At 41.9% G+C, this 27,051-nt stretch overlaps 1 long non-coding RNA gene across 1 annotated transcript; it reads left to right on the forward strand.

Annotated features, from left to right (window-relative positions):
- Positions 1 to 21,019: 21,019 nt before the first annotated feature.
- On the forward strand, positions 21,020 to 26,195 carry LOC119004773. The gene is made up of 3 exons (XR_005070305.1): positions 21,020 to 22,184; positions 25,293 to 25,447; positions 25,611 to 26,195. It is a non-coding gene; the product is annotated as an uncharacterized LOC119004773 (long non-coding RNA).
- The last annotated feature ends 856 nt before the right edge of the window (positions 26,196 to 27,051 follow it).

The following is a 27,051-nucleotide window of genomic DNA, read 5'->3' on the forward strand; positions in this document are numbered from 1 at the left end:
TTTAAATAAACATTCATGAACTCATAATTAAACAATGGAATTTTGACGATTAGCTCTATTGGCTGTAACTTATTCTGGCTTCCTGAACCATCTGTGACATAGCCTGACGTTTAGCATGCTAGCTATCCCTCCTTGACCGGGTCAGAACGTTTCACATATACCGATCGCCATTCACAGGAGCTCCAAAAACCATTGTGGAAAAGATCAGGGCTAAAATCTTCACGGGTCTTGTCAGTACAAGGCCTATTTTGCTGTTTCCTTAATATAAACTTGAGCTAAGATGTAGAGGTAACACCAGCTGGTGAGCTGCAGGATGGTCAGACTCTGTTGAACTAAGTTATTTTTACTCTAGCTATTTTTTTTTTTTTTTCAAAGCAGACACCATGTTTTATCCAGCAGACTTAAAGAAATTCAGACCTGAGCTTGTTTCAGAAACTACTGCTGCGCTCCAACTGTCAGACTGTTCTTTTCACTTGCTGCTGCTGCTCTTTGTGAGTACACACATTTACATGCAACACACATTAACCTGGGACTTAACATTTCATCACAACATTGCTCCATGAACGTGAACCACTTTGCTCATAAATCAGTTGCATCCATATTAATTAAATACACACCTACAACAATAAGTGGTACTTACATCGATATTGTCGTTAAAATTCATTATTGGATCATTATTATTAGATAATTATGAGACCATTTATTGGCCTGTCATATTGACGGCATCCCCAATTAATTCAATGTTGTGGGTCCACATTTGACATGTCTGTACTGCAGGTACACAGTAGCACAAGATAGTTTTATTTGATATGACCCACAGAACATCTATACAAACTTTACATCTAACTGCTGCATTAAAGTGTTTTATCTTGTGTATAACAAATGCAAGTTAACAGGAAATAGCTACAGTGAGTCCGTTTCTCTGTGTTTCAGAAAGCTATTATAAATCATCTTGTTCCTTGATGAAAAATACTTTTCTTTCCTGGAAAACAGAGGCACATGTAATTTGTTTCAGTCCAGCTGTGGCAGTTCACAGTCCGGTGGAGCAGGGGTCAGTGGAGGGTCAGGTAGTTTGATAGTGTCCTCTGCTTTACACTTCCTGGCTTTTCAAATTCCTGCAAAAGGTCAGCACACTAATTAGATATGAGCTTGTGATGCAAATTGGCGGCAAAGTGGAGGTTCTGCACATGGATCTTGTGTTTAAGTGACTCCATAAAAATGAACTGATTTCATTGCGAAGTGGTGCTGGTTTTAGATGCTGCTCCCTCTGACACACAGTGCCGGAACAATTCAAATAAATTAGCCAACCTAAAAAATTATCAGGGTATTCCAAAAATCTTTATATGATAAAAAAAGGACATCGCATGTCCTCCGTATACTCACTGTTGGGTGTTCATGTGAATTGTTTTACAATTGTTTTGGCAGGCACACACACCCACACACAGACACACACACCTGTGTGGACAGGAAGATCTTCAACATCCACTGAGATAATCAGTTTTTATATAAACACATTCCTGGACTAGCTGTGTACACATAAGGCCGATGACAGAACAACACGTGAATATGTTTATTGAATGTGTTTCATCTGGGTACGAACAATTACTGGCTGAGTAGATTTTTAACAGCCAGCCTCAGTGTAATGGTTCTGTACAAGGCCTGTGGAGAATCTCGGTTGTCTCTATGCTCTGTGATGCAGAGTAGTCATTGTTTTTCTTCCTCTTCCATTTAGCAGCTCCTTGAAGGCCGTCAGCTGGTCGCGGTTTGAATGAGACAGCCCCAGTTTGGCCACACTCGCCTCTCTCTGTGGCCAGCTTTCACAGGCTTTGGTTAGGCAGAACACAGACAGAAAATCAGAAAGAATAAAAGGAGGAAATAAATGGATTTTAAATAATTGTCCATACAAAGGGCAGAACCCCCAATGTGGTTAGGTTTTTTTCCTCAGTTCTCTTTTTCTCTCTGTTCAGCATCACTTCAGGGAGACTCTGAGTGCTCAGTCGCCGGCTGGCCGGCCAATGCCTCACAGAAACACACAGCATATGCCAATTCCACAAACCACCCTACTCAATCAGGTCTCTCTCTCTCTCTTACTCGCTCTCTCTTTTCCTCTGCCTCTCTATCTTTCTCGGCCACTCAGCGGTGGCAGGGGGCTCTACGCTGCCACTCATTAAGGTGAACTGTGCCAAGGCCCGTGCTGCTCACTGCCAAGGCTTTAGTGACTGGGTGTGTGATGGGAAAATCAGTGTGTGCATGTGTGTGTGAGCTGGTTCAAGAGGTTTCCAGGGTGGAGGGAGGTGTGCTGTGCTGAGGAGCTCTGTGGTGTTTCCAGGAGGAGAAGGGTGGGCTTTTGTTCACCTACCCTTTTAATAGCGGCTCCTTTGGGGAGGGATGTTGAAGTCGTCGGACCTAAAACCCGAAAAATCTGTCAGCATTCTTGAACATACGGTTCCTACGTATCAAAGTCTGTGAGGTTTGTTTGTCAGTTACATGCCTGATCTGTGGTCACCACAGGTTGGACAGATTTACATGATTTGTTCTCCAACATATAATCCATCATTAAATTTCCCACAGATTAATTATAAAGCATGTCAAGTGTCAAAAAAACAGTTAGCGGTTGCTAACAACTTGTTCACTGATCAGTTTATAGAAAACCTGTATAGTAATTGTGCAGTAAGTCACTTAGTGGTGGTGAAGTTTAAGTCATGTGACCGTGATGTCGTCTGTTTGTAGCCTAACATAAGCTATTTACTCCTAGAGATTTTATTTACACTTCAAAAATCACAAAGTGGTGTTCATCTGTGAAGATTATCTTGATGAACAAAACACGTCTGTTTAGAGTTGTTGTTCAAATTCCCTTCTTGTCGAGGGAACCAGAGCGGTACTAACTTTCAGGTTAGCCAACGAAACTATACCACACCACACTATAGTGAAGCGTTTAAGTAAATGCAACATGTATATTTTCCAGGCTGTCATCTCTGGAGCTCTGCCGTGACGACATACAGGTGAACAGACAGACAGGTGTACAGCTTCTGTTCTGACTCCTTTCTTTTGCCCCATTCTCACAAATATTATTGCAAGTTTTTCATGTGACTTTTGTTTTAATGCTGTAAGGAATACGACTTAAAATATAGTGAAATAAGCGTGATTTTGTCACTGCCATGAGCTCATCCAGGCCCAAAAGTTATGGAAACAATATGTATGAGTCAAAGTCCTTTCCTCTGACAAGTGTTTTGTCCCATAAGCAGCCTGCTGTTTCCCAACTAATGAGAAGCTTATCCTGGGTTTGTGGGCCAATATACTGCTATTTTGCTTCTTTTTGGAGGGGTATCCCTACTTTGCGTTGCAGAGCTGTTTTAATAGCTTCACAGTGCAGTTGGCATGGTTACCAGTGCGGGAAGGCAGCGACTTAAATCTGCCGGTTGAACCTAAGCGAACCTGCTATAATCTTTGAGCAATATCTGTATTACCATTCATCTTCCGCCTGGCTCTTCCCCGGCTGCTCGTTCTCCTGCCGGCTGCAGACCTTAGACCAGCACAAAGAGGGTTTTTTACTCTTAACAGGATAAAATCTGGTAAAATGGGGGTTCACTCATCATTACCAACCAAAGCCATCATCACCACTCCTGACCCAAAACCAGCCATTTCTCGTTTTAATCATTATTATATATTTTTTTTTTTATTATTATTATTAAAAGAAAGAGGAAAATGGAGTGCATATGAGTTGCAGTATGACAATCCAGCAGAGGCCGCAGTGACATCTTGATTCAGGGAATGAGAATGGAATAACTAGGCAGGATAAGGGGCTCTGCTGATGGTTTACTGGCATTCTATGTAAATCCCTGGAACATGTGGGGAAATGTAGCAGGCAATGTGCTAGCGTAAGCCCATTAGCAGCCCTGATTAAAACAGCACATTAAGATACCACAGGCACCTGAAAGACACTGGGCAACCCCCGGACCAAACTCTGGGTTATTTATTGGCCGACCCTGTTAACAAGAATCGACTGGCCTGAATTAATGTGCTCTTTCCTCTTTTGCTACTGTTGATGTGTTTAGTGCTACAGTCATTTGTAATGGTGTTGGCCACTCATGACCTCAGCTTACATTATGGTAAAATGTGTGTGTGTGTGTGTGTGTGTGTGTGTGTGTGTGTGTGTGTGTGTATGTTATATGTTACCCTTTCATGTACTACATCATACTGCTGGAGAATGTCTATCATTGTCTATGATTATATTCCCCTGACCCTCCAGCCTTTCCTAAAAAAATAAAGATAAAAAATAAAAAAAAATCACCCATTACGGTCAGAAACGGTGACCAACAGATTTTTTCCATCTTGATAGCAAATTTCTTGTTGTTCACAAAATATGGTTCGTCCCCTGGGTGTATAGATAGTGAGGTGTCCTTTCTGGTTTTAATACATCAGAGGCGTACAGAGCAACACCACTGACATGTCTGATGTACAATGTGTCTCCTGCTCAGCTCAACATTAACTTCCTTTCATAAATACATACATTCATATACCTCAGCTCACATATTATTATTTATTTGACATAAAATACCTTATAACAAAAGCTGTATGTATGAGGCTTCAGTTGACAGGTAACATCTTCTGGTTTCTGAAAATGTATTTCTTTGATTTGTGGCCAAAACACAAACTACACAACATGAGATCAAACATAGCTTAATAACAGTTTTCTTCATCTAACATGAGTCATATCTGAAGAACAAGAAACCATGGAAAGACCATGCTCTGTCAAACTGTAATGCATAATGTGAGGCAGGACTTTGCACTATAATGCACTGCAAAGCTTGGCTTTCATGCAACTCAACTGCCCATCCATACAGTGTTGGAAAGAGAAATGGTACAATGGTGAGGGGATTGATTTGTTCATTGCCATTAAAAGCTTTTTCCTATTGTGGCAGGAAAAGACACATGAAAGATGCAATTGGCCTTCTGAACTGGGAGTGTTTGTTCTGGGGTAAATTCTAATCAGAAAAAGGTGGCGACATGTGTAGGCAGCAGTGTCACAAAAACAAATGCACTCAACAGCACTGTGCAGAAAGAATAGCAAATATGTTTCCAAGAAGTTATGTTTTTGTTTAATGAAGGAAGTTTGCAGACAGTGAGTGATGGAGTTTACAGGACAATATTTACAACTAAGACACATTTAGCAAAAAAAAGAGGTGCAGACTGAGGTGGATTGTGAGATAAAGTTTCACTGTGCAATACAGTGTGAGTTGTGCTTTAAAAATGCTGTGTCTGCTAAAGAAAAGGAAAACAATATGTGTGTTCTTTTATTTTGCAGCTGCAGTTTAAGAATTTATTTCACTCTCAGCAGGACAGGACTGACAGTAGAGCTGTCATTTAAGAAAATTAAAAAACAAGGCAAACATTGCAGGGCTTTCTGTGTGTAGTGCTTGATTTCACTAGTCTGTAACCCGACAGGAGCTGAGTTGTTTAGCTTCTTTGTTTCCTCCATGGGCGTCACGGCCATTATATTACCACTTTTTAAAATTACTAGTTTTGACCCTCCACTTTTACCATGCTGACAATGCGTCGATCTATCAACTCGGGGCTCTTATTAAGAGCGCTGTGTCTGTGCCTCATCAGCTATTAAATCCAGTCTTCATGCTTATTGAGAGAATATCCAAATGAATGAAACTCCATATCATGTTTTTGTTGCTACCTTGCACCGAGGCAGACTGACACACATTGACCCATTATGATGGATCCTACCGATCTTGTCGCAAGACTTGCTCTACTCCGTGTCTGATTGGTTGGCTTTGTTGGTTGTGTTTTCTATGCTTGACTGTCAACTCACACACAGTAGATCTGCTGATGTCTGTTTTTGGTGGTTCATAAGCTGTAGTTTTGTGGGTAAACATACAAGTCCTTTTGACCTCTCTTCCGGTCTTCTGCTGCTCCTCTTGGGGTCACTCATTCTCTAGAGTCCCTCTTCACTGAGTGTCTCTGTATAGCTGATGCACTCTGCTGATGCTCTGCCACCTGGCCTGTGTACTCTACCAAACAAGCCCAGAGACACTACAGCTGCTATAGCTATATGATGGTGTGTTTACTGGGGCAACTATGGCTGACAGTCCGCTGCATCACCGCCATGATAAAAACACGTCTTATAAACACCAGACAGCCACTGAACATAACAGTGTGTCAGTTGCGCAGAGATTTTTTATTGCCCTGGTAGCACTGGAAAGGAAGCAGGGCTTTCATTTGATGGGAAATAAATACAATGTAAATAAAATTGTGACTCGTCAATTAAAAACATTTCATATAATTTCAATTCATGAGAATTAAATGCAATGTATAATACAAAAAAGTTTTAATTTAGAAGAATTTTAGGGTGATTTTAAGTCATAGCGCTCTCAGAGCGGAGCACTTTCCAGCCTCCAACATTTGAATATGTTAACCACTCTCAACCTGTCAGCCTCAGAACAGTTTCACCATGTGTTTATATTTCCAAGCAGCTGCCCTCAAGGCCTTTTTTGCAGTTTCATGGCATAGTTGAATCAGTTAACGTTCATTGAGGGACTTTAAGGACAATTCTGCTCTGCTAAAATCCTCGAAGAGCATTGCAAAGGCAAGGACCAGGAAGAGTGACCCTCACAGACCTCCATCTGTTGCTGCCCCATCCCTCAATTGGCGCAGTACTGCTCCCATCAGTGTAGAAGCATCTGATGCATTGAACTCCAGAGGCCACAAAAGAAGTCAGTGTTGCTTAACTTAAAGTTGCCTTAACGTAGCGTCTGGGAGTTGGGCCAGGCTGTTTAGCCAGCCTGCAGAGAGCAGCGAGGTGGGGGACAACAAAGATGGACCCTTCGTTCTTCCATATGGCAGGTTGAAAGGTGTCGCCGCTGGAAGAGACAGGGACGGTACATCAGCGGTTTTTGATATTAAGGCGCTGGTTGGTAAACTACAGTGAAGCCAGAGGGTAAAATATCACTTTGGCTCAGAATTATCGAGGGATGGAGTCTGCAGGGAGTTCAACAATTTGAGCATTGAGCCAAATCCACCAGTTCAAAACAAACACTGTGCAGAAGAGGGACTTTTGTTCACAACATTTTTTTTTTAAATCTCCCTCATCAGTTTTCCTTTGTTTTATTTATTTATTTATTTTTTCTTTACATGGTTTTGTTTTTAAAAGAACTATGACTCATACTGAAAATAATGATGAATTATGTAGGGCATTATGCTGGTAAATGTAGTTTTAACAAAAAAAAAAAAAGATTAATTAAATGAGTCAAACTGAATTAATCTGAAAATCTACCAACATCCTTAAAGGTCCCATATTATACTGTTTTTCATCAATTTCACACAGCTGTCAGAGGTCCAACAACACTGTATTCAATATGCATTGCCCCAAACCCATCCGTGGTCCTGAATTTCAGCTGTCTAAAAGTCGCTCTACAGAGCTCTATTCAGAGCAGGCTGTTTCTGTGCCTGCACCTTTAAATGTTAATGAGCTCCGTCTGTCAACGCCTACTTGAAGAGCCCTGCCTGCTACATCACTCTCAGAGAGGGGAAGCCACTTATGTTAGCAGTAGCACACGCTAATGTTTACGGTGGATGTATATATGTATCACTATGGCTCACGGAGATTTTTTTCGTTCAACCATAGCAGTTTGACCCAGAAGGAGAGGCTCCTGAAGAAATACAGACTCTGTGGCTGCAGCAGGACATTTCAGAATGGTTAGTGGTCTGAATAATATTAGTTTGTTCTATGTATTGTTACATTTACTATCATGAAGCTAATGGCTAACAGCTAGCGAAAGCTGTGTTTGTCTCCAACACAGTCTCTGTCTCCAGTCTGCACGTTTCCAGAATTTTTACTGTGACAACCAAGCTCCATCGTAATATCATTAACATTAAACTCACTTCAAACTCCATTGCATAGCAGACCGAAGTGGAGCTAACTAGTTAGCCGATTTCCAGCTGACTTCACCATACTTGTAGGCAACTATAAATACTATTAAACCGTGGCGACTCTTTTCAGTGGCTCGGGTGCAGTTGCTGGGTCCGGTATGGTTGGGACTGATCCTTTTACCAGGGTCAGTGTAAAGGCAAAGCCAGCTTTGTACTGACCCTTGTTACTGAAGCAGTCCGATGTGAAGCGATTAGCACACACATACAAGCTAACACGAACCGTAGCCGGCACGTTGTCTTAAAATATGAAACGCAACCACTGTCTCTTCTGTTGTTCTGTAGCTGGGACAGAATATAGGCACTTATGTTGATTTTTACAACCAACAACAGAGTTATTAGCGTGTCTAGCTTTGAGTGACAACATTGTTAAACACTGCTGTCTCACTGCCGGACACACAAACTTTACCCCAGGGATGAATGCCCCCCGCTCGGATATTTCCTATCACCGTGCAGAGGAGGTTGGCCTATGAAAATGACTCCTTTCGTTACGTAATGAAAGGAGCGGAATCTGAATAGCCTGTAGGAGCGCTGTGTTACCAGTGGGTGGGCTGCAGAGACCATGCAGGAATCGCTTGTTTTCCTCATTCTGGGAGTTGGCAGGCTCAGGAAGGATGAGCTTCTATATGTAGAGACCAGAGAAAACATGTTTTTTTAATGATGTGGGACCTTTAAAATAATGGACCCTACAACATCATCTACATCAACCTGCTGTTTGGTGCTTTTAATATCTTAGTATGATTCAAACAAACCAGCCATCCAGCCACTTACAAACACAAAGTTTAGGCAAAGTGAAAATAACGCTGTCCGTATCACACTGTCTCCCTGATGTTTCTCCAAGAACATGATGTATTTTGTTTGTCTCATACAAATCAAGATATCGGTTCACACTTTGGCCTCTCCAGGCCAAGATATATACATCTTGTGCCAAATTTGCAAACTCTGCCTTATCTCACACCTTGCACACCTGGTCGATATGATATAAGGTGGTCTGATTGTCTGTTACAAAGTTACAAAAACATAACAGCGCCAGAATCCTGTCAGTTGACACAGGAGTAAAATGATAATTTAACGGTTTCAAACTGCTGGCCCCAAGGGCATTTTAGAATTAAAGTACAAATGTATTTCAATTGCAAGTTCAGGACAAGGTTTCAATGAGATTCATCATAGATATAAAAAAAACAAGAAATATTATGCTTTCTTATAGTACTTGAATGATGAAGTAGCCCTCCTGGTATGACAATACCAGCAGTGGCCCCCAGCCAATTTGATTTGAGACCCCTGACCTAGTGGTTTCATACAGTACTAAGTGTGTCACTTTGCATCCTGTTTTGAACCAGCTGAATGACCTAATTAGGTCTGTAAAGTACATGTTTAATAAGCTGCTGAGTAACCCCAAAGAGAAACTCAAACTGAGTGTAACATTCTGTAGAAAACCAAAACCCCCCAAGATTCTATTTATCATATACTAACCTGTAAATGTTAATATCCTCTGTAAAATTTCGCCTCTATTAGGGTCATAAGATACTGGCGCACTATGCTGCTATATATACAATTCATGTGCACAAGATGTCCCTTGTAATAAAATACACCACAAACATAACTCAGGCCACATGGCTATCCAGCGCAATAACTACTTCTTGCTGCTCTAGGTGTGTGCTTTGTGCTAAAGTTGCAGTAGGAGGCTGTTGCTGTTGCTGCTGCTGCGGCCCTGTCTTTTGGCTCAGGGGCTGTGTGCTTTGTGCTTACGTTAGCTGCTATTAAGTTCCTTAACGAGTGTGTTGCTGCCACACCAGCTTTTCTGTTGAGTGCTATGTGCTACTTGGTTAGCTGCTGAACATCAGCCTGTCACTGCTGCTACTGCTCACTTGTTCTGTGACTCCCGTGCTTCGTGTTTCTGAGTTAATTAATGGAGCACATCATTGTCATCACTGACCATTTCCAACTACCTATTGTCTCACTCACATGTGCTTTAGCCATAGCGTAGCCTTGTGGAAGACTTGTCATGCACATTAAGTGCATAGGGCAAAGTGCACACAGGTGAACAGGTTGACAGGTAACCCATCCAGTCTTTTCATAGCCAATTGGATGTGTGTGCGGCTTGTTAGAGACCTGCAGCAGCCACAGTTACTGTGTCCTTTTTTTCTTTATTTCATCAGAGCATGTGATGCATTGATTTCTGTTCAGATATTGTCTACAAAAACAACATAGACTGCTTTTAAAATGACTCACCAACCCCTCGCTTTGAGTTTCAGAAAATATCATGGTTTTGCCTCATATAACTACTTCCTTAAGACAGTCACTATTGACTATTGGCTTCATACAGTACACCTAAGTGAGGCAGACTGTCCGACTCTTGTGGGTCGGCCAGTGTATTGCATGTTTTGCGCAAGTCTGGGCTGACTGGTGACAAATCTTGTTAGCCATGCATACCAGTGAATTTCTGAAAAAAAAAAAAAAAAATCAAATTTGTTGCCCCAAACAGCACAAACACCTACTACGTGACCAAGTTCCTTGATGAAAGTGGCGTCTTTAAGGTAGCATGTAAAGGGCAGTTGGCATCTTTAAAAACCCCCGAATGTCACTTGTTCCAGCGGACTGACAAAATAATATGCACCCATCGCTTTGTGCTTATGGATGGAAAGAGAATAGGAAAAAAAAATACAAAGGAAAGGACGCAGGGCACATTTGGGCTCCCCCCCCCCTCTCTTTTTAATCAGAGGAGGAAGACTGACATGTCCAATCATAACAAAACATCATCTGGTAAATGGGCCTTCGCAATCACTGTCAGCCAGCCTCCATTAGAAAGACCCCCTTTCCTGGACATCAATCAACGCTTTATGGACTGATTCCCTCATTCATTATTTAATTACAGCTATTTCTTTATTTATTTAACTACTGAAGACTTTTTGTGAGGCTTAATCACTTCTTTGTTGGCAATCACATTTTTACTTCTTGTTTATGTCAGTTTTTTTTTTTTTTTTTTTCCCTGTCTTTTATCCCTTTTTTGGTTGTAACTTTGTTCCTCTGTTCTGTCCCCGGTGGATAAAAGCTGGGAGAGAAGAGGAGACGTGCTGGTCCTATCACCACCTACAACATATAGTGGCATGGCAAAGGAAGGTGGTCAACAATATCAAAACAATATCATTCCTCTCTATTATTCAAGTTTTTTCAATGAACATGCACAAAAAAAAAAAAAACAACCTCCCCAAAAGTGGCAAGCCCTCTGAAGAAATCACATGCGAAAAGCCAACTGTGGAAATCTGAAATTATTTCCTGAAATTAAGCCCATTAGGCGTGAAATTATTTGCTTTCATTTAATACACCATGCAATCCAATTTGATGTAGCACACGTGCACTACATCTCTTTCCTATTTCCGACTGATCCTCCGGAACCGAGCATCCACAAAAGAGGTGGCTTGGGTCACCTAAGTATAGAAATAAGAGATATATCCTACTGAGAATCAGATTGGAATGGAAGATTAGCGAGGCTTTATCATGATATTAATTCAAGCCCCCCGAGCATCCCCCCCCCCCCCCCCACACCGCTTTCTCCACTAGTTAACACTTGCACAAAATCTTACAAAGGAACTAAACTGAGCCACTGAGCAGGATGTATTGGGTATGAACTACTATTCCCATTTACATAAATACTGGACAGGGTTGGATCAGTGCGGTCAGAGGTGTGCTCGAGCCGCATGTTCTTTGTTTGCTTCGCTCTTACTTTCCGTGTCCATAATCAGATTATGATTAATATGGATGATATGGATTACAGCTGGTAAAAAAAAAAAAAAAAACAGGTGACGACTTATTTGTGGAGAACAGGTCAGATGGAGATTTTTACATTTTCATCTACAGTGATTAGGATTACACTCATATCTGTGGTTTCTGGTTTTAATTGGCTCGTGAATCATCAGGTAGGCAGTGAGCACTCTGTGCTGTGTGTGTTTGTTTGGACTGCTGTGCACATCCTATATCTTTTGCCTTCAGCACTTTCTCTTGACTCTTGTGGTATGTATGCAGTCGCTCTTTGGGCATCCAACACTTCTACCAAATTGCTGGACACTTTTTTGGTGTGTCGGTTCTAAAAGTGATTTACAGTAGTAGCAGTTTGCATTCAAAACTATGTCTGTTTGCAACATACAGAGCATACGAATGGACAGTGGAGATAATGCTGCAGGAGGGAATGTCTTCACTGCTGGAATGTATTTTTAACTTACATGAAACAAGGCTGTCATGTGTAAATGGAAAACTACACTTTTTTTTTACAGCTGTCTTGTCAGCTCATAGACTGTTAGATTTAGATTTGGAAACATTTGGCACGACACTCAAACAGATGACAGATGAACACAGATGATACTCACCAAGCCCTGCAAGTAGTAAACCGTTAGCACAGGTGCTTTTCTGGCAGCTTGTTGAGATGAGTTGTGGTTTGTCAACACAGGATGCAAAGGAAACCAAAAAACAAAACAAGTGCATGCATCCACCAGCACAAGACAGCGGCAGAAAATATAGGGTCATAAGCCACATTCTTTAGTGGCAGAGCTGGATGTGCCTTTATGTGCGAGCAGCGAGCTCCAGCCATCCAGGGCCACGAACTCTGCCACAAGTTAACGGCGCACACCCTGAACCTGCCAGGAGCACCTGGCACCTGGCCAATGACTGGAGGGTGGCCAGTGGACCTGAAGTACATAAGTCAATGGAATGCATATAGGCACACCTCCACCCCATCAACTCAGACTTCTACATTAGTTAGATTGCAGGAGGTGTAGGAGCTGTCCATCATCTGTCTGTGTAATGGTGAGGACAAGAGGACTGTATCTTTTATTTAATAACCAATTCTGATCAGCGGGACCATGGAACCTCTGACTGGTCTGCACATAAAGCAAAAGGATCCAAGAGCCATTTAACCATTTATGGTGTGAAGAACGTTTGGTCGGATGGATGATCATATCTGTTCAACAGTAAACATGGGCCAATATATTGCCACAGATGCCATAACCAATACAAGATGTGCATGAGCACAAATTACTGTTCTGTCAGAAACAGCAGTAACCTGCACAGGATCTACACTGACAGGCTACAGGATTTACACCACATGACTGCAATAATACTTTCCTGCCCAGCAACAACAGTATGGACACATAATAACATATAACATATTTAACATATAATAATACATTTAACTTAGCTATTTTCAAGATACTCATACACTTCACTGAAGAAACCAACAACATACTGCTCTACGCTACAGTTCCATGATTCAGATTATTCAATCAATCATCTACAGCTATTGTGTGGCTAAATTAATGAATTTTATGTTATGAAAACAATGTTTTTGTGTCTAAGCGACTACTAGAAAAAGGTCCAGTACTGAGTGAGCCCGCTGCAGCCGCCAGCTGTGAATCATTGCTCAATGCAACAGCTATTTCTGGACAATTGTGCACTATCAAAGCACGTTTTTATTTTGACAAAATAATTGAAAGAATCCCTTCATTTTAAGAATGAGATCATTTTAGTTAAACCACAAATAGCCTTGCCAAGTGCGCCAAACTTAGTGAGTCAGACATTTGCAGAAATAGTAATTTTATTACCATGAAGTACATTTAATTCAAACCAGCCTCCTTGTACTTTTACTGTACAACTATCATTAAGTGCGATTAGAAAATTGTGATTAGAAAATTGGATTTTCACTTAGTCCTGGTGCCCTGCTTGAATGCTGAAATAGTTAGCTAAAGTATGTTTAAAATAGTTAAATAAGTAAAACATACTGGTAGCCTGCCTGCCAGCGGCTCTCCACCATCTGCTTCAGTGTCAGGCTGGACCTTCCCTTCAGTGTCAGGTATAACAAATAGTTTTTCCTCATCATTCTCACAGACAGCTTTAGCTCTGTGCCAGAGAGGTGTTTTGAAAAATGTTGAAATTCCTGATATGTTTTCCTTTTTAATCTCTCTGCTCTTCTTGTCTCTAACTTTACGTTTTTCTGCTCCACCACCAACCAATCTTGGTGCTTTCCCATAGTCACCCGACTCATCGTCATCATCATGATACAGACACAGCCAGCAGACCAATAATAAGATCCACATTTCAGCTCTCACTCACACACACACACACACACACACACACACTCAAATAATTAGTTTGATTTGATCGTAAACCAAAAGACAGTTTGAGCCCACAGTTGGTGGGTTTTTAGAGGCCTACCAGAGGTCGGAGGTGCCCGGGTACAGGCCCAATCAGCCCAGTGGTTAATTTATGCTTGGCTGTTGTGGCAGCATTGCCTCAAACAGAGGAACAAAGAACTTGGATACACCTGGGGCTTCATTTATTAACAGTGCATACTCAGTGAAAGAGGTGTACGTCACTTCCCACACAAAAGTTATGATCTATAAAAACAAACTTGACAGGAGAATGCACCGTCTGTGGCCGCTGAAGACAAAAATTGCCCCAGGGTGTATTCCTCACGGAGCAGAGTGGAGAGCCACTTCTGGTACACTGCTGAGACGAGCAGTGGCACAACTGGTGGAAACGTGAATTGCCTAGAAAGGCCATGATCGGTAATCATCTGTTAGCACAGCAATGATTGTCATTGCTGTGCAGCTGACATTCAACTCTAGGTGTTTATCCTGGTGACCTGAGACCCTTTCAAACTGCGTCTCTAACATCAATTCATGGATGACTGAAAAAACCCTCTTAGTGAATCAGGGACAACAGTTTGACCAGAGAGAAGCTGTGACAACAGCACTGTGCATCACACATCTGGCACAAATTCTGAATGTTACAAACGAGAGACTATAGCTAGAACACATGTAAGGAATACTGGCAAGGTCAACTGTTTTCTTTTTGTCTGGCATGCAGAGAAGCTTGTGCACGCTTTTATTATGATCAGGCTCAACTACCGCACTTCAGCGCCCACTCGTCACCACACAAGGTCTATAAAGCTGTTACAGCTCATACAGAATGCTGATGCCTCGTTTTAAATGGAACAAAAAAAAGGCTTCTGGTCAGGTCTTAAACATGTTGTACTTCTATGATGTCCATAAATGTATCCAAGGACTTGACCCCACTGTGTTGTTGGAATGATAGTAGATCCTCTCAAGTCTCTTTTTCGCTTAACATAACTAACAACTATAACAAAGACTTGCTATGAAAGAGATTTTTCTAGTGACCTTCTTGCGTTCACAAAAGCTCCCCAAGCTGAGCCACTGAGTATCATTGCCCTGGTTTTATTTATAAGGAAGTGATGGGGAGTACAACAGTCATGAACATCTCTGTCTGATTCTACCATAGAAAAATCAATATTATTCTTGTTTTGTTGATGCCTGGGGGAGGCAACCAACGGAATCAACCACCCTGAACCTCCCTCAGCCGTGCACAAATCCCTGCAGCACCGACGATAGAGAGAACAGAGGCAGAGAGACTAACACCTCTACGTCCTTTCAGAATTTCCCATCAGTTTTCCAGAAGCGGGAAAGAAGTTAAGATAAAGATCAGTGGTGAAAACCGACTGCTTATGTGTACAAAGCTGATTTCCTGTTATGATTCAAATTGTCTTTTAAAATGTGACCGCTTCAACATGCCCACACACACACACACACACACACACACACACACACACACACACATATTTTATTAATCTCACTGCTTCACTTGTTTACATGTTTCATGCCCGCTCATAGACTAAATATGAACTTGAACCAAGTGTAAGATACACACTATGAGAACCAGCTCATCCATGGAGCGTCATCACACGGCTGCCCTCTCTGTCCGGGATTACCACCACAGCCCAGCACACACACTTACACTCGCCTCCCCCCACCCCGCTGTCTGGCATTCCCCTGTTAATAGAGCCCGCTCCTCTCCCCCGATCCCCTCCATATGCCTTAATGATGACCTGCTAAGACTTCCGTTGGCTGAAAGGGATATGAAGGGATAATTAGCTTTCATTGTCTTCTCCCAGCGCTGCAGCAGCAGTGGCGGCAAAACACTGTTGTCGGGATGCCTGGACGCTGGCTCTCAGGGCCTCAATTACAGTGAACCCGTGAACCAGGAAAACTTTCATCTCCTAAAGCCTTTCAATGCACACTGGCTTTATTCCGTAAAGTGTGCCTACAGACGAACTGTCAGGACTTTAGTAAGGTTGCGGTGTCACAACGATACAGTCAGTGCCCTCAGCCACACAGCAAAAACACCGTCAGAGCTGATGCTGAACCTCAGTGTGTTGCTCCTTGAAATTTGAGCTTCTACTGGTTGAGTAGGCTAAGTACATCCTTCTTTGTCTGTTTTAAGTGTGTTTATTGTTAAAATTTTAAAATTTGTGTCGTGGATCCCAAGACTGATCAGGGTGCTTTATTTTGAAAACTGACCATATGCACTATGACTCTGTCTGACTTCCTTTCTGCCCACTGTTCGCTTCCGTCAAATATAAACTTATAAAAGCAAATTCTCCACGTAGCAGAGCGGAGAGCCGCCTCTGGGACGCATTTTCATGAATGGCTGTTATTAAAGCATGTAAACATTTTCTAGTAGATGTGTAATCTGTGTTGGCCAGCACTAAAAATAATCTATTATGTCACTTACGTTCCAAAAGTCACAAGCTGTGAACCAGCTGGTGGGCAGACATCATTAGCTGTTCACTGTACCTGTTTGTGACTCGAGGGTTGCTTGCTTTACTTCATGATGCTGGTGTTATTATGGAGTACAGAGTGCTGAGGTTTACACTATATAACCAAGTCTCAGGTATGACAACTATGATCTAATACTAATAATCTATATTAAGAAAAGAGCTGAATTTTATAACTTTCAAAACAATCACAACAACCAAAACAGTTCTCATCTATTGACCCCTTAAATAATCTTGCATCATTCTGAAATGTCCTGCACTCCATGTTTGGACCCACTGATCTAGTACAGACACTGCAGCAGTGGTTGCTGTCCTGTATGTGTTTCTTCTTTGACAAGCAGCTTGACATTTTTTTACATAGAAAACTTCCTCTACGATGGATAACATTCATGAATTTAAACAGGTGTATTAGCCCTGCTGCAGCCACCTGTGTTTCCCTGCAGTGATGTAGAACCCAGTACATGCTCGCTGTCAGGATCAGATTACTTATTTCAGGTTCAAAAACCCCAGATCCTAAAGCACTATGTGGGCACTGGCAGGAAAGCCTAAAAGTGAAAAATGTTCAATCTGTGAATTAATTCAAGTCCTCCATATGCAATATTTACCTATGCAATTTAAGAAGCATAACAGTGTTCTGTAAGGTATACAGTGGTATTTAAATGACCTGCTCTCTTTTCAGTCCTAAGAATTTATTCAAACAGATCTTAGATTAATCAGAGCTAACACTCTTAAAAGGACGTTTCAGCATGGTAACCAGGCATACTTAGGCTTCATGCATTCATATTATTTGTTAGAACAATTTAATAATGCTGCCTCTGACTATTAATCCATCTGCGGTGTGCTAACATGTATTAAAATTGATTTGATGAGATGTGGACTCATTGGAAATGGGTGTGTGTTGATTTACACTAGGGTAACAGGGTTGAGTGAGCAAATGATGTGAACAAATTTCATGCAGTTTGCACTCATGTAACATCAATGTAATTCTCTAGAAACAAGACTTTTAAAACTCCCACACTATGCTCATCTGATTGACAGCAATTACTCATCACTCAGGGCCAGCTATACTTGCGTTCCATCTTTTTTTAGAAATTTTAAAAAAAGGATTAGGTTCTTGCTAATAAATGGCTAACAAACCCCACAATAGGAACAAAATACCTTGATACTTGATATATGTATTTTACCATCTGGAGAAAACAAAAGCAAAATGCTCATCCATGCAAGTAGTAATCCCTTCTTATGCTAGAGTCTACTTCATGTTACATTCTCACACTCAGGTAATGCAAATATCTGGCTAATAATTATTCTGTTGTCTTCATCCGTGTTGCTTCATCCTGCCATTCCCACGAAAATCAATCAACACCTCTCAGAAGTGGCAGAGAGCCGCAAAACAGGGCCTGCATCAAGGTTTGGACAATGTGTCACTGTCCGCCATTCAGTGAGGAAAAGGACCTGAAAACAAACACGCGAAACCTCCTAAAGTTCAGTGCCAGGCATAGTATAGCATCTTCCACTTGCCGACCGTTTTTTTAAAGATTGCAGTCAAAAACAGTCCAGATCAGAGGCAGATCGGTGTGCACTCCCATGAACAATGAATGTTATATGTGCACAGCTAGTAACAAATTCCTTCTTCATTTCATTTCTCTTCATAGCAAATGGTTTTCACTATTAAATCCATGCACTGTGAAGTGCACTGATTGAATAAAACAATAAGTGAGTAGCACCAAAGATGGATACGCCTGGAAATACCTAATTTAGGCTGAGCACAGTATGCTCACCCTTGCCCCTGGTAACAAGCTCCATGATTGAACAATTGAGGGTCTTTTTATCTAATAACTTTGAACAAGAGAGTCCCTCGAAAGGACAGTTGTTCTAAACTCAGACGCTATCAGTGTAATCTTCTGCCAGACGAACAAGATGCTTATCTTAATAATGACCATCAAAATTATATTTTAATGCTGAGATCAGCAGTGGCAGTTCTACCCCGGGGAAGGACTTCTTAGAGACGAATGCAGCTAGATGTTATCCAGTATGGTCGTTATCAGATCTTCTGCAGAGGCCTTCTTAACTGGGTTTGAGGTAGGAGAGAGAGAAGGGGAAAACCCATCCTGCTTCCCTGGACACGTGGAGGGCGGCTGCACCATGCAAGGCACACACAAGCTGCTGAATGTACGCTCTCACTGTCTTATACACACTCTGAAGAGATGCATCAATATTTAAGCTCCTAGCTCTCTGTTGGTCTGTCTCCCTGGCATGCAGTTAACCCTTGGGACAGGCAAGGATCTGACTACAATGGATGCAAGAATCCTCTCTTGTGCGTATCTGAAACAGTAGCTTGAACCCTCTGGGCCAGCCCTTCCATGACACACCTTCCAACAACAACACTGTATCAGAGATTTGAAAACCCGATCGAATCAGTTTGCCCTGGATGAGAAAAACAGATTCTATCCAGCCGTAACAAACTAAGATAATCTCATAAGAAGAGTGGAGTAGCCCAAATGCCCAATGCAATAATTATCTGAGAAGCTCCAACTAAGGTCCCCTTAGCCAACAAGAAGGGACACTTAATTTAGGAAAATGTAGTACTCTGCTTAAGTTGCAGTTGAGATGTGTGGACGTTTCGTATGCTAGTATGATCTGCTTTGAACAAAGACAGAGATAAAGCTTCTGCACAGATAATTCTGCTGGTTTTTAGTAGTTTCGCCCATGAGTAAAGTATATGTGTTTTGTAGCTGATGGTGAAAAAGATGTAGAGTCTCTATTCATGTCCAACACAGTCTCACTCACTGCCCCTAAGCTTCAAACTATGATACTGTAGGTATGTGAAGGGCTTTGCAGTCAAGTTGATAAAACATAATATACAACTATGTCACTGACATAAAAGTTATATGATTTACAGATGTTAACTTACTTAGGGAACATGACTAAAAAACAAATCTATCTTTACTCTCGGTCACAAGCAGGATGCAATTACCGTTCTCTGGAGGTAAACCAATCTAACATCTCAACTACACCCTGGCTTGGACTTTTCCTACACTAGAGAGGCACTTGTGAAGGGTACTTACATTGTCAAACATAGAAGCGTAGGTAGCGTACAAAGGGGTGTTATTATGGGACCCACTTTTGTTCTTACAGGACCCTCCCTATTCTGCCTCTTATTCGTCGTCTTTGTTGGGTGCATTCTATTTACTTGACCGAGACTGTTAACTCACTCAGCATCTCTGGTAATGTCTGGTTTCAGCAGTTTTTTTTTTTTTGTTGTTTGGGGATAAACAGTGACACACCGATTTCTTCCGCCACTCTCCAGGTCTTCTGCTCTTTACTGTTAGAGTGTCTCTGGACTCATTAGGTAGAGCAGATAGGCAGGCTGCAAAACAATGCTTTTTAAACAGACAGAAACCTCAGAGCAGATCTGGACTCATGGTTGATGGCTACCTGCCGTGATCAGTTGGATTGAAAGAGAGAAAGCTCGGCAAGCAAGTGTGCGTGCATTGATGTGGTTTCCATAGAGATCTGCGTGTGTTTAAAACTTTGCACGTTCTTGCCAGGCTGTTAAAGTGTTCATAACAAAACTTCTTTTGTTAAACTGGTGAATGAAAGACTGTCACAGATACTTTACACTTTCAGGTCTAACAGGCAAACAACTGTCCAAACCTCAGTATGTTGACGACTGAAGAAGGAGCTCGCTCCTTTAGAAGTGCTTGAATAAGGAATGACTGGAAAGGAAATGTGCAAAAAGTGATTGAATAAGCAGATGAAGAGAGGAAGAAGATGAATATAGGGATAAGGAGGAGGAGGAGGCCTATTTATCAGTCTAATTATGAGAGACAGATCAGAGGCCCCAGTGCATAGTGGGCTGGTCTGACTCAGGGAAAAGACTCCAGCCGCTTGCACTGAATATTAATAGGAGGACGAGAGAAAGTGGAGGAAGAGACTAATGGTGGATGCCAGTGACTCTCTTTCCCAATATCTAGGTTGCTTAGACCTCTCTCATCTCCGTGGCCTCTTTTGAACAGAACAGCTCTTAGATAAGCTGGACCACTGCAGGGCGACCTTCTCAGACTTCAATATCAGACACCAGAGTTAAACGCACTGTGCACGGAGAATGTGAGGCTGGGAGCTGGACAAAGTTTTGTTGAATGATTCCTGTGGTTTAACACTTGAGACTTCTACTCTTGTCTTTGATTAGCTGTCAGAACATGAAAGAAAGCTCTAGTGAACGTTCACTCAGGAAGGCTACTGTATTGCATGCGTAACCCTTTTACCATCGGCTTGTGTATTAAGAAACCCAACTTATGCTGTAAGATGTAGCTTTAACCCTTCTTCAATATCTTATGGTAAAAGAGACATTTCAATAGTGAATAACAGTCTGGGGTAACGTATGATCCTCATTCTTAATCAATTATTATGTGGAGACTAGCGGGAGCACACCTTGACCTGCAAACACTCATGTAGCACAGAATCAAACACTTCAATGATGAGCACAATTCAATCACACAAACACAGGTTAACAATTTTGAGAAAATGTATTAAGAGATATGCAAAAAGAAAACACACTCACATCCTTTTTTTTATGGAAGAGAGAAAAAAATAAAAAGGACCCCGGTATTGATACTATGTTCTTAAGTCTCAAACTGTCTAACTTTGAGTGCACTCTTAGTTTAGTTTTGTTGGCGCGCTTTAATTGGAGTTCACGATGGAAAACTTTTGATAACAGTACCTCCGTAAGTCTGTGAAGTCAGCAGGATCAAGCTGCAGCTGATGAATCGCTCCCCGCCAGCGGTGGTGACCATTTCTGCCCGCGGCAGCTCGCAGTGATACACCTCCGTCTTCCTCGGCAGCAGCGACACTCTCCGTGGTGACCCGCCAAAGCTCCTCCCGTCAGCGCAGGCCTCCTCTCGACAATGACCGTGCCGTTAGCCTAGCTCATGCTAGCCGGCTCAGCCAAACTTGCTTCGTGTCCTATAAAACACAAACGCTTCGACTGCGATGGAGAGTCCAACTCACGCACTCACACACTCACAGCACGTCGAACAACAACAGTTCACAGTCCGGTTCTGTCCACTGTTAGCTGCTTTTAAACAGAAGTTATTTATGCATTTTAATATCTTATTTATTATTTGTGCAAATTTTAACTATTACACATGCATCTGCCTTTAGTTTATCACACAAGCTATCGTGTCATACACTCCTCTAACACATTTTCACAAGGTCCTAATGTGCTGCCCACTTACCTCAGGCTGTCAATTGATTTGAACTGTTCATATCAGCCAGTCAGATCCATCCAATCACAGTGACACATGGTCACTGTTAGCCTATCATCTTGCTTTTTAAGTTAATTCATGCTGTGGTGTTTGTGTGCACTCGTCCATGCATTATTTACGCTGTCATTTCAGTACAAATCACTACAAACATCAAATATTTGCCTTTTTTCAGCTTTTTGCATGCCACAAGCAGATGTCTGGCTATGCAGCCTAGAGGATAAACGTCTGCTCTCCACCCACTCTCTCATCGTGCGCTCACACACAGCTGTCCCAGGTCACTTTGCTTTGGTCAGCAACCTGATTGCCTCCACGCACTTGCTGGCTTATTCCATCCAAGCCGTCCACATCCGCCTTCAGTTGATGTAAGTAATGCATAGTGTTCCTCATTGCTGCCATGCTGCACTTGGCCTCAGGTGTGCAAACGTCCACACGCAGCACATAGCCACCTATCTCAGGTCAAAAAAATCTTCTAGCTTCACAGACTCCATTACCAACACAGTTTAAATCTAATGTAACCTCTCTCTTCACCACTGAATGTTACTAAATCAACTAAACCACTAATCCCACTATCAGCCTGCCGAGTCGAACTGTATTATTGTTGTCATTGTCCATGACGTCCACCTGTCTGGTACGGAAACTTTTACCATAAATACCATGATAGCAGACCGGCCTTTTACTACCTCAACGTAAGGGATAAGGACGTTACCATAAATTCTATTGTAGCTGCTGAGTCTAAAGTAACAAGTAGTTATTTAAAGGCCAAAACAGAGAGGCTGTATGTCCACATCTGCGTCATTTAAATGTGGTGTAGTTTGCTCAGTGGGTAAAGCAGGTCGGCCAGTGATCGGAAGGCTGCTGGTTCAAATCCCAGCTCCGGGCTGAGCTGAGCTGCATGTTGAAGTGTCCTTGATAAAGATACTGAACCCCAAATTGCTCCTGATGTGCAGTTGGCACCTTGCATGGCGGCCTCTGCCATCAGTGAGGGCCCTGCAATGAGCTGGCAACTTGTCCAGGGAGTTCCCTGCTTTTGCCCAGAGACAGCTGGCATTGGCTCCAGCATAAGAAAAGCGGTTACAGACAATGGCTGGATGGACAATGTCTACCAACCAATAACATAAAGGCATGCTTAGTACACTGAATCTTTTTTCCTTTTGTTCAAGATGAAAATGTGCATATAGGTGGCTGATATCTATGGCTGAGTATGATTTTATGCAGATCCTTCATCTGGTCAGCTTATATTATGGTAAAACTGTTATGGAAGGTGTAACATATAGTGATGCAGGGCTATAGCATTTGATATTTGGTTAAGCTTAATTGAATCAAATGGGACTGTTGGGCCCTGGTGGAGGTATGCATTCTAATGAGTGACTCTCATTAGAGTGAGGTGCTGCTATATGAGATAGTGTCCATGAGAAAAAGAAAACATAGAAATAAAGGACATGATTCTGGCCAATTCATTAGAGCTGTCTCCAAACTATTTCCCCCTCCGAAAAGAAAGCTGCCCTTAAATCAACCTGAAAACTGTCTGGTCTTGTTGGGCTGGAATGTGGAGGCTACAGCCAGACCTGATGACACACAGCAGCTCTCACACAGGGAGAGGCTTTGGGGAACTATTCCCCCGATAGCATGTTCAACATGTACAAATACCACAAAGCATGACCAAAGTGCCTCTTCTTTTTGATCTCACTACACAGAAATGTTGCAATAAGCGCAAAATATGATCACCAGCACAGATTTCCTGAAGGTCATCGCATCTGTAAGCGAGGCGAGAAGAGGGAGCGAGGCGGAGGGAGAGTGGAAAATATGTAATGATAATTTACTGCTCGGACGATTAAAGGCAAGAGAAGATGTTATCATTGAATCATATATTTATTTAAATGTGTGCAAGGACATGTTTGTGCCAAATGCACTGCTGCTGATACAAAGAGGGGTTTTCCATAATCAGCAGAATGGGGCACATACTAATTATTGACATTATAGTGCATTCAGACTTAATTACACTTGTAAATTACAGTATATGTACTTGCAACTGTGAAATACTGTTTTGTTGTTCTTCACATTAGTTTTCGCTTTAAGATCATTTAAAGAAGGAATACGAGCTTCATGCAAACATTTCAAGACATCGTCGTGAGGTTATTAGAAACTAGGCTGCAGATTTGAACCAAAACAGGAGTCTGTCATTTTGGTCTAACATTATACGCTCATTGCCCTCAGGAGTAAACTACTGCCGCTTTCAGTACAGGTGAGTGGGGATTTAGTTATTTCTTAATGTAAAACAAGAAAGTAGTTTTTTTTACAACAGAGGCTTTGACATGCCAGAGGTCTGGCAGGAAGATGATTGTTGTTAGGTGCATTGTCTTTGTTGGAGACCTGGTTTGCATGGTGTCTACGGCTTGCAGACAGTCACATGTAAAGCAAAAGGAGTCGTGGAGATGGATTTCTCATGTGCTTTTCCTGTCCGTCCCATCAGGTCAAGCAATTCTGTCACTTATCTCCAGCCCTCAGGCCTTCTCTAGATGATAGCAGCAGTTTCATCACAACATAACAAATATATCTAAGATTAGAAAAAGAGCGAGGAACAGCTTGAAATGCGGTATTTTGATTGAGGGCATTTACTCAACGCATCTGCATCTTCAACAATAAAACTGTTCTAACCAGTGGGACGCACCTTGCAGTGTTTCTCCCTCCACAACTGACCTCAATTTGTGGACTTCATAAAAAAAGGTGGACAGATATCTGGCCCCGTGGTCCAGGAGGTAATTACTAATGTTACTGCATCTCCTTGGGGAGGGAAGATGGGACGCCTCAGCCAGCTCCCCTTCCTGGAGCTAGGCCAGTTATTTCCTGTGGAATCAGGCAGTATTAACCTCCTGGATGCAGATTCATTCGGTTGTAAATTAGCTAACTAATTAAGGGCGCTCGTCATCTTCTGGTTGACACTGCAGATGAAAAACACATCGACAAATGACATTGAGAGGTGGACATACACATTGTATTTCAGTTGTTTGGGTTTTTTTTTTTTTGTCTTATTCAGTTTATATATTTTATTTTGTGTTTTTTAGTGGAGACATATAACATTCAACAATATGAAATGGTAGTAAAGATGGCAGACATTCACCAGGTGGATTAATGGGAACGCAGTTCAAAATTCCTGCGTTTTGTGTTCTTTGAGGAGGTCTTTACTGTGTATTAGGTTGGGCCTGTCTCTCCACTCACAACGCACTCGGCACTGTGTGGTTTGCTAATGGTGTTGTTCTCATGGATCTGTGGACAGCCCCTTGATTCCATTGGCTCTGATGCTATCCTGAGAAATTGCTTTGCTTACAGAGGAGCGTGTGACTGACAGCTCAGTTGTCATTAGACCAGAGCACACAGCGGCACATATCCACACTGCTTTCCTTTTGCTTTGGTAATCTTTACTATTTTCATGTCATTTTTTTTTTTTTTTTTGCCCTCACCATTTTTGCCAGACCATCACAAGAATAATGGCAGGCAGGACAATGAAGAGACTGTGTATGAATCTGGAGGCACTGAAGATTCTAACAAAAGACAGCAGGGCCAGGGTTGATCCGGTCGATTCGGACTGCAGCAGTGATTCAGATTTTCAAATTCCATAGCTAGAAAGGTATGAAGTTCCCGCGTTGAAGATTACTTTTTGATTTGGTGTCAGATTACGGTCTTCTACCACATTATCAACTCATTCAAATTGCTGTCTGTTTGGAATTACATTTTCTAACATGTAGGACAGTGAATTGTTAAATTTTTTTTGTCCACATTTGGTTCCACAGTGATGAACCAATGATGACAAATGATGGCCGCTGAGTACACCTTCAACAGCATCTGCTCTCACCTCTCATCCACAGAGAGGGCCATGGACGTCTGCCCCATCCCCTCATCCAACAGCCATTCCTCTCGTGAAACCTCTGGACCCCGTCCTCAGCCACAGCAAACCCATTCCACTCGACAAGTTTCTGCTCGTCCTCTCCACTCAGCTGTCTTTTTCATCTGATTCAGAGTCTGAGGAAAGGCAGCCCGAAAGAAAAGAGGAAGCAGCTCAAACATGTGCAAAGTGTGGTCAAGTTAGGCCTTCAAGAGTAACAGAGACAGGAACAAAAACAGGGAGGAGGAAGACAGAAGATCGAGCCCAAACACTAGACTCAAACTCATGCTAGCCAGGGTCCCTGGCACCCCCGTTTAACACCAGCACCCCTTTCTCTTTTCCAGCTCTGATCTAGCACTTCTGAGCAATCATAATTAAACTCTCTGAGCTGTAACATCCTGAGCTGTCTCCTGAACATACACACCAAGTTTTGTCCAAATCCAATGAAAGGGGAGCAAATGACAGAACTGAGTGTGCAATTAAACTTCTCAAAGGGTGGGACTCAGCAGGAAAATGGCCATGAGTCATTAACAATTGGCCTAAAAATAAATTGGTAGATGTCTTCAGGTTGGGAATAGGTCTGCTGAGGCATTTTGAGCCCAACCTCTTAGGAGGCACCACAAATATGTTTTTCATTGTATCTCTAAAAAACTATGATCTGTTGAGTCGTGATACCATTTTTTTGTCTTAACAATGGTGAAAATATGTTTGGCCTTGGTGGCAGTAAAAGTTCTATAAAATCATTATAAAACGCACCTGACATGTTTAAATCCTTCATTTAGAATCAAGTGTCATCAGCATATTGTACTCAGTTCTATAAAGTAAAAGTACAACAGGAATGTCAAAAATAGAAAATAAAAATCTGTCTGGCGCCTCTTAGAAAACAGGAGAAAAAGTATGACAAACACATTTGGTGAACATGACACTCCAAACAGAAGAAAATGTGATAAACTAGGGAAAAAAATCATTGAGAAAGGGCAAATGATTTAAAACTGATCTTTGCTTTTTACTGATTTGCCTATTTAATGCTTTAGCCACTATAATGAAGACTGATGTTCCCTTCCTCTCTTAACACATGTCATTATACTCAGAGAGCCTGGACTGCCTGACTGTTGGAGTTAATATAGAGCAGTGTTTGAGGATGTGCTGAAGGAAGTGACAGGTATTCATAGTGTGATGTTTCACAAGGTGTTGAAAGCATATTTGAACTGTTCATTCAAGTGGTCGCTGGCACACCTGCCTGTATTGTATTTGGGAACGTTTGGAGCAACGTTCCCTCTGTGTGGAATCTTATGACCTATAACGTCTAATTTACTGACAACTGATCATCTGAATTTGATTTTGAATCT

The sequence above is a fragment of the Acanthopagrus latus genome, chromosome 16, assembly GCF_904848185.1.
Source record: "Acanthopagrus latus isolate v.2019 chromosome 16, fAcaLat1.1, whole genome shotgun sequence".
In the NCBI taxonomy this organism is placed as follows: Eukaryota; Metazoa; Chordata; class Actinopteri; order Spariformes; family Sparidae; genus Acanthopagrus; species Acanthopagrus latus.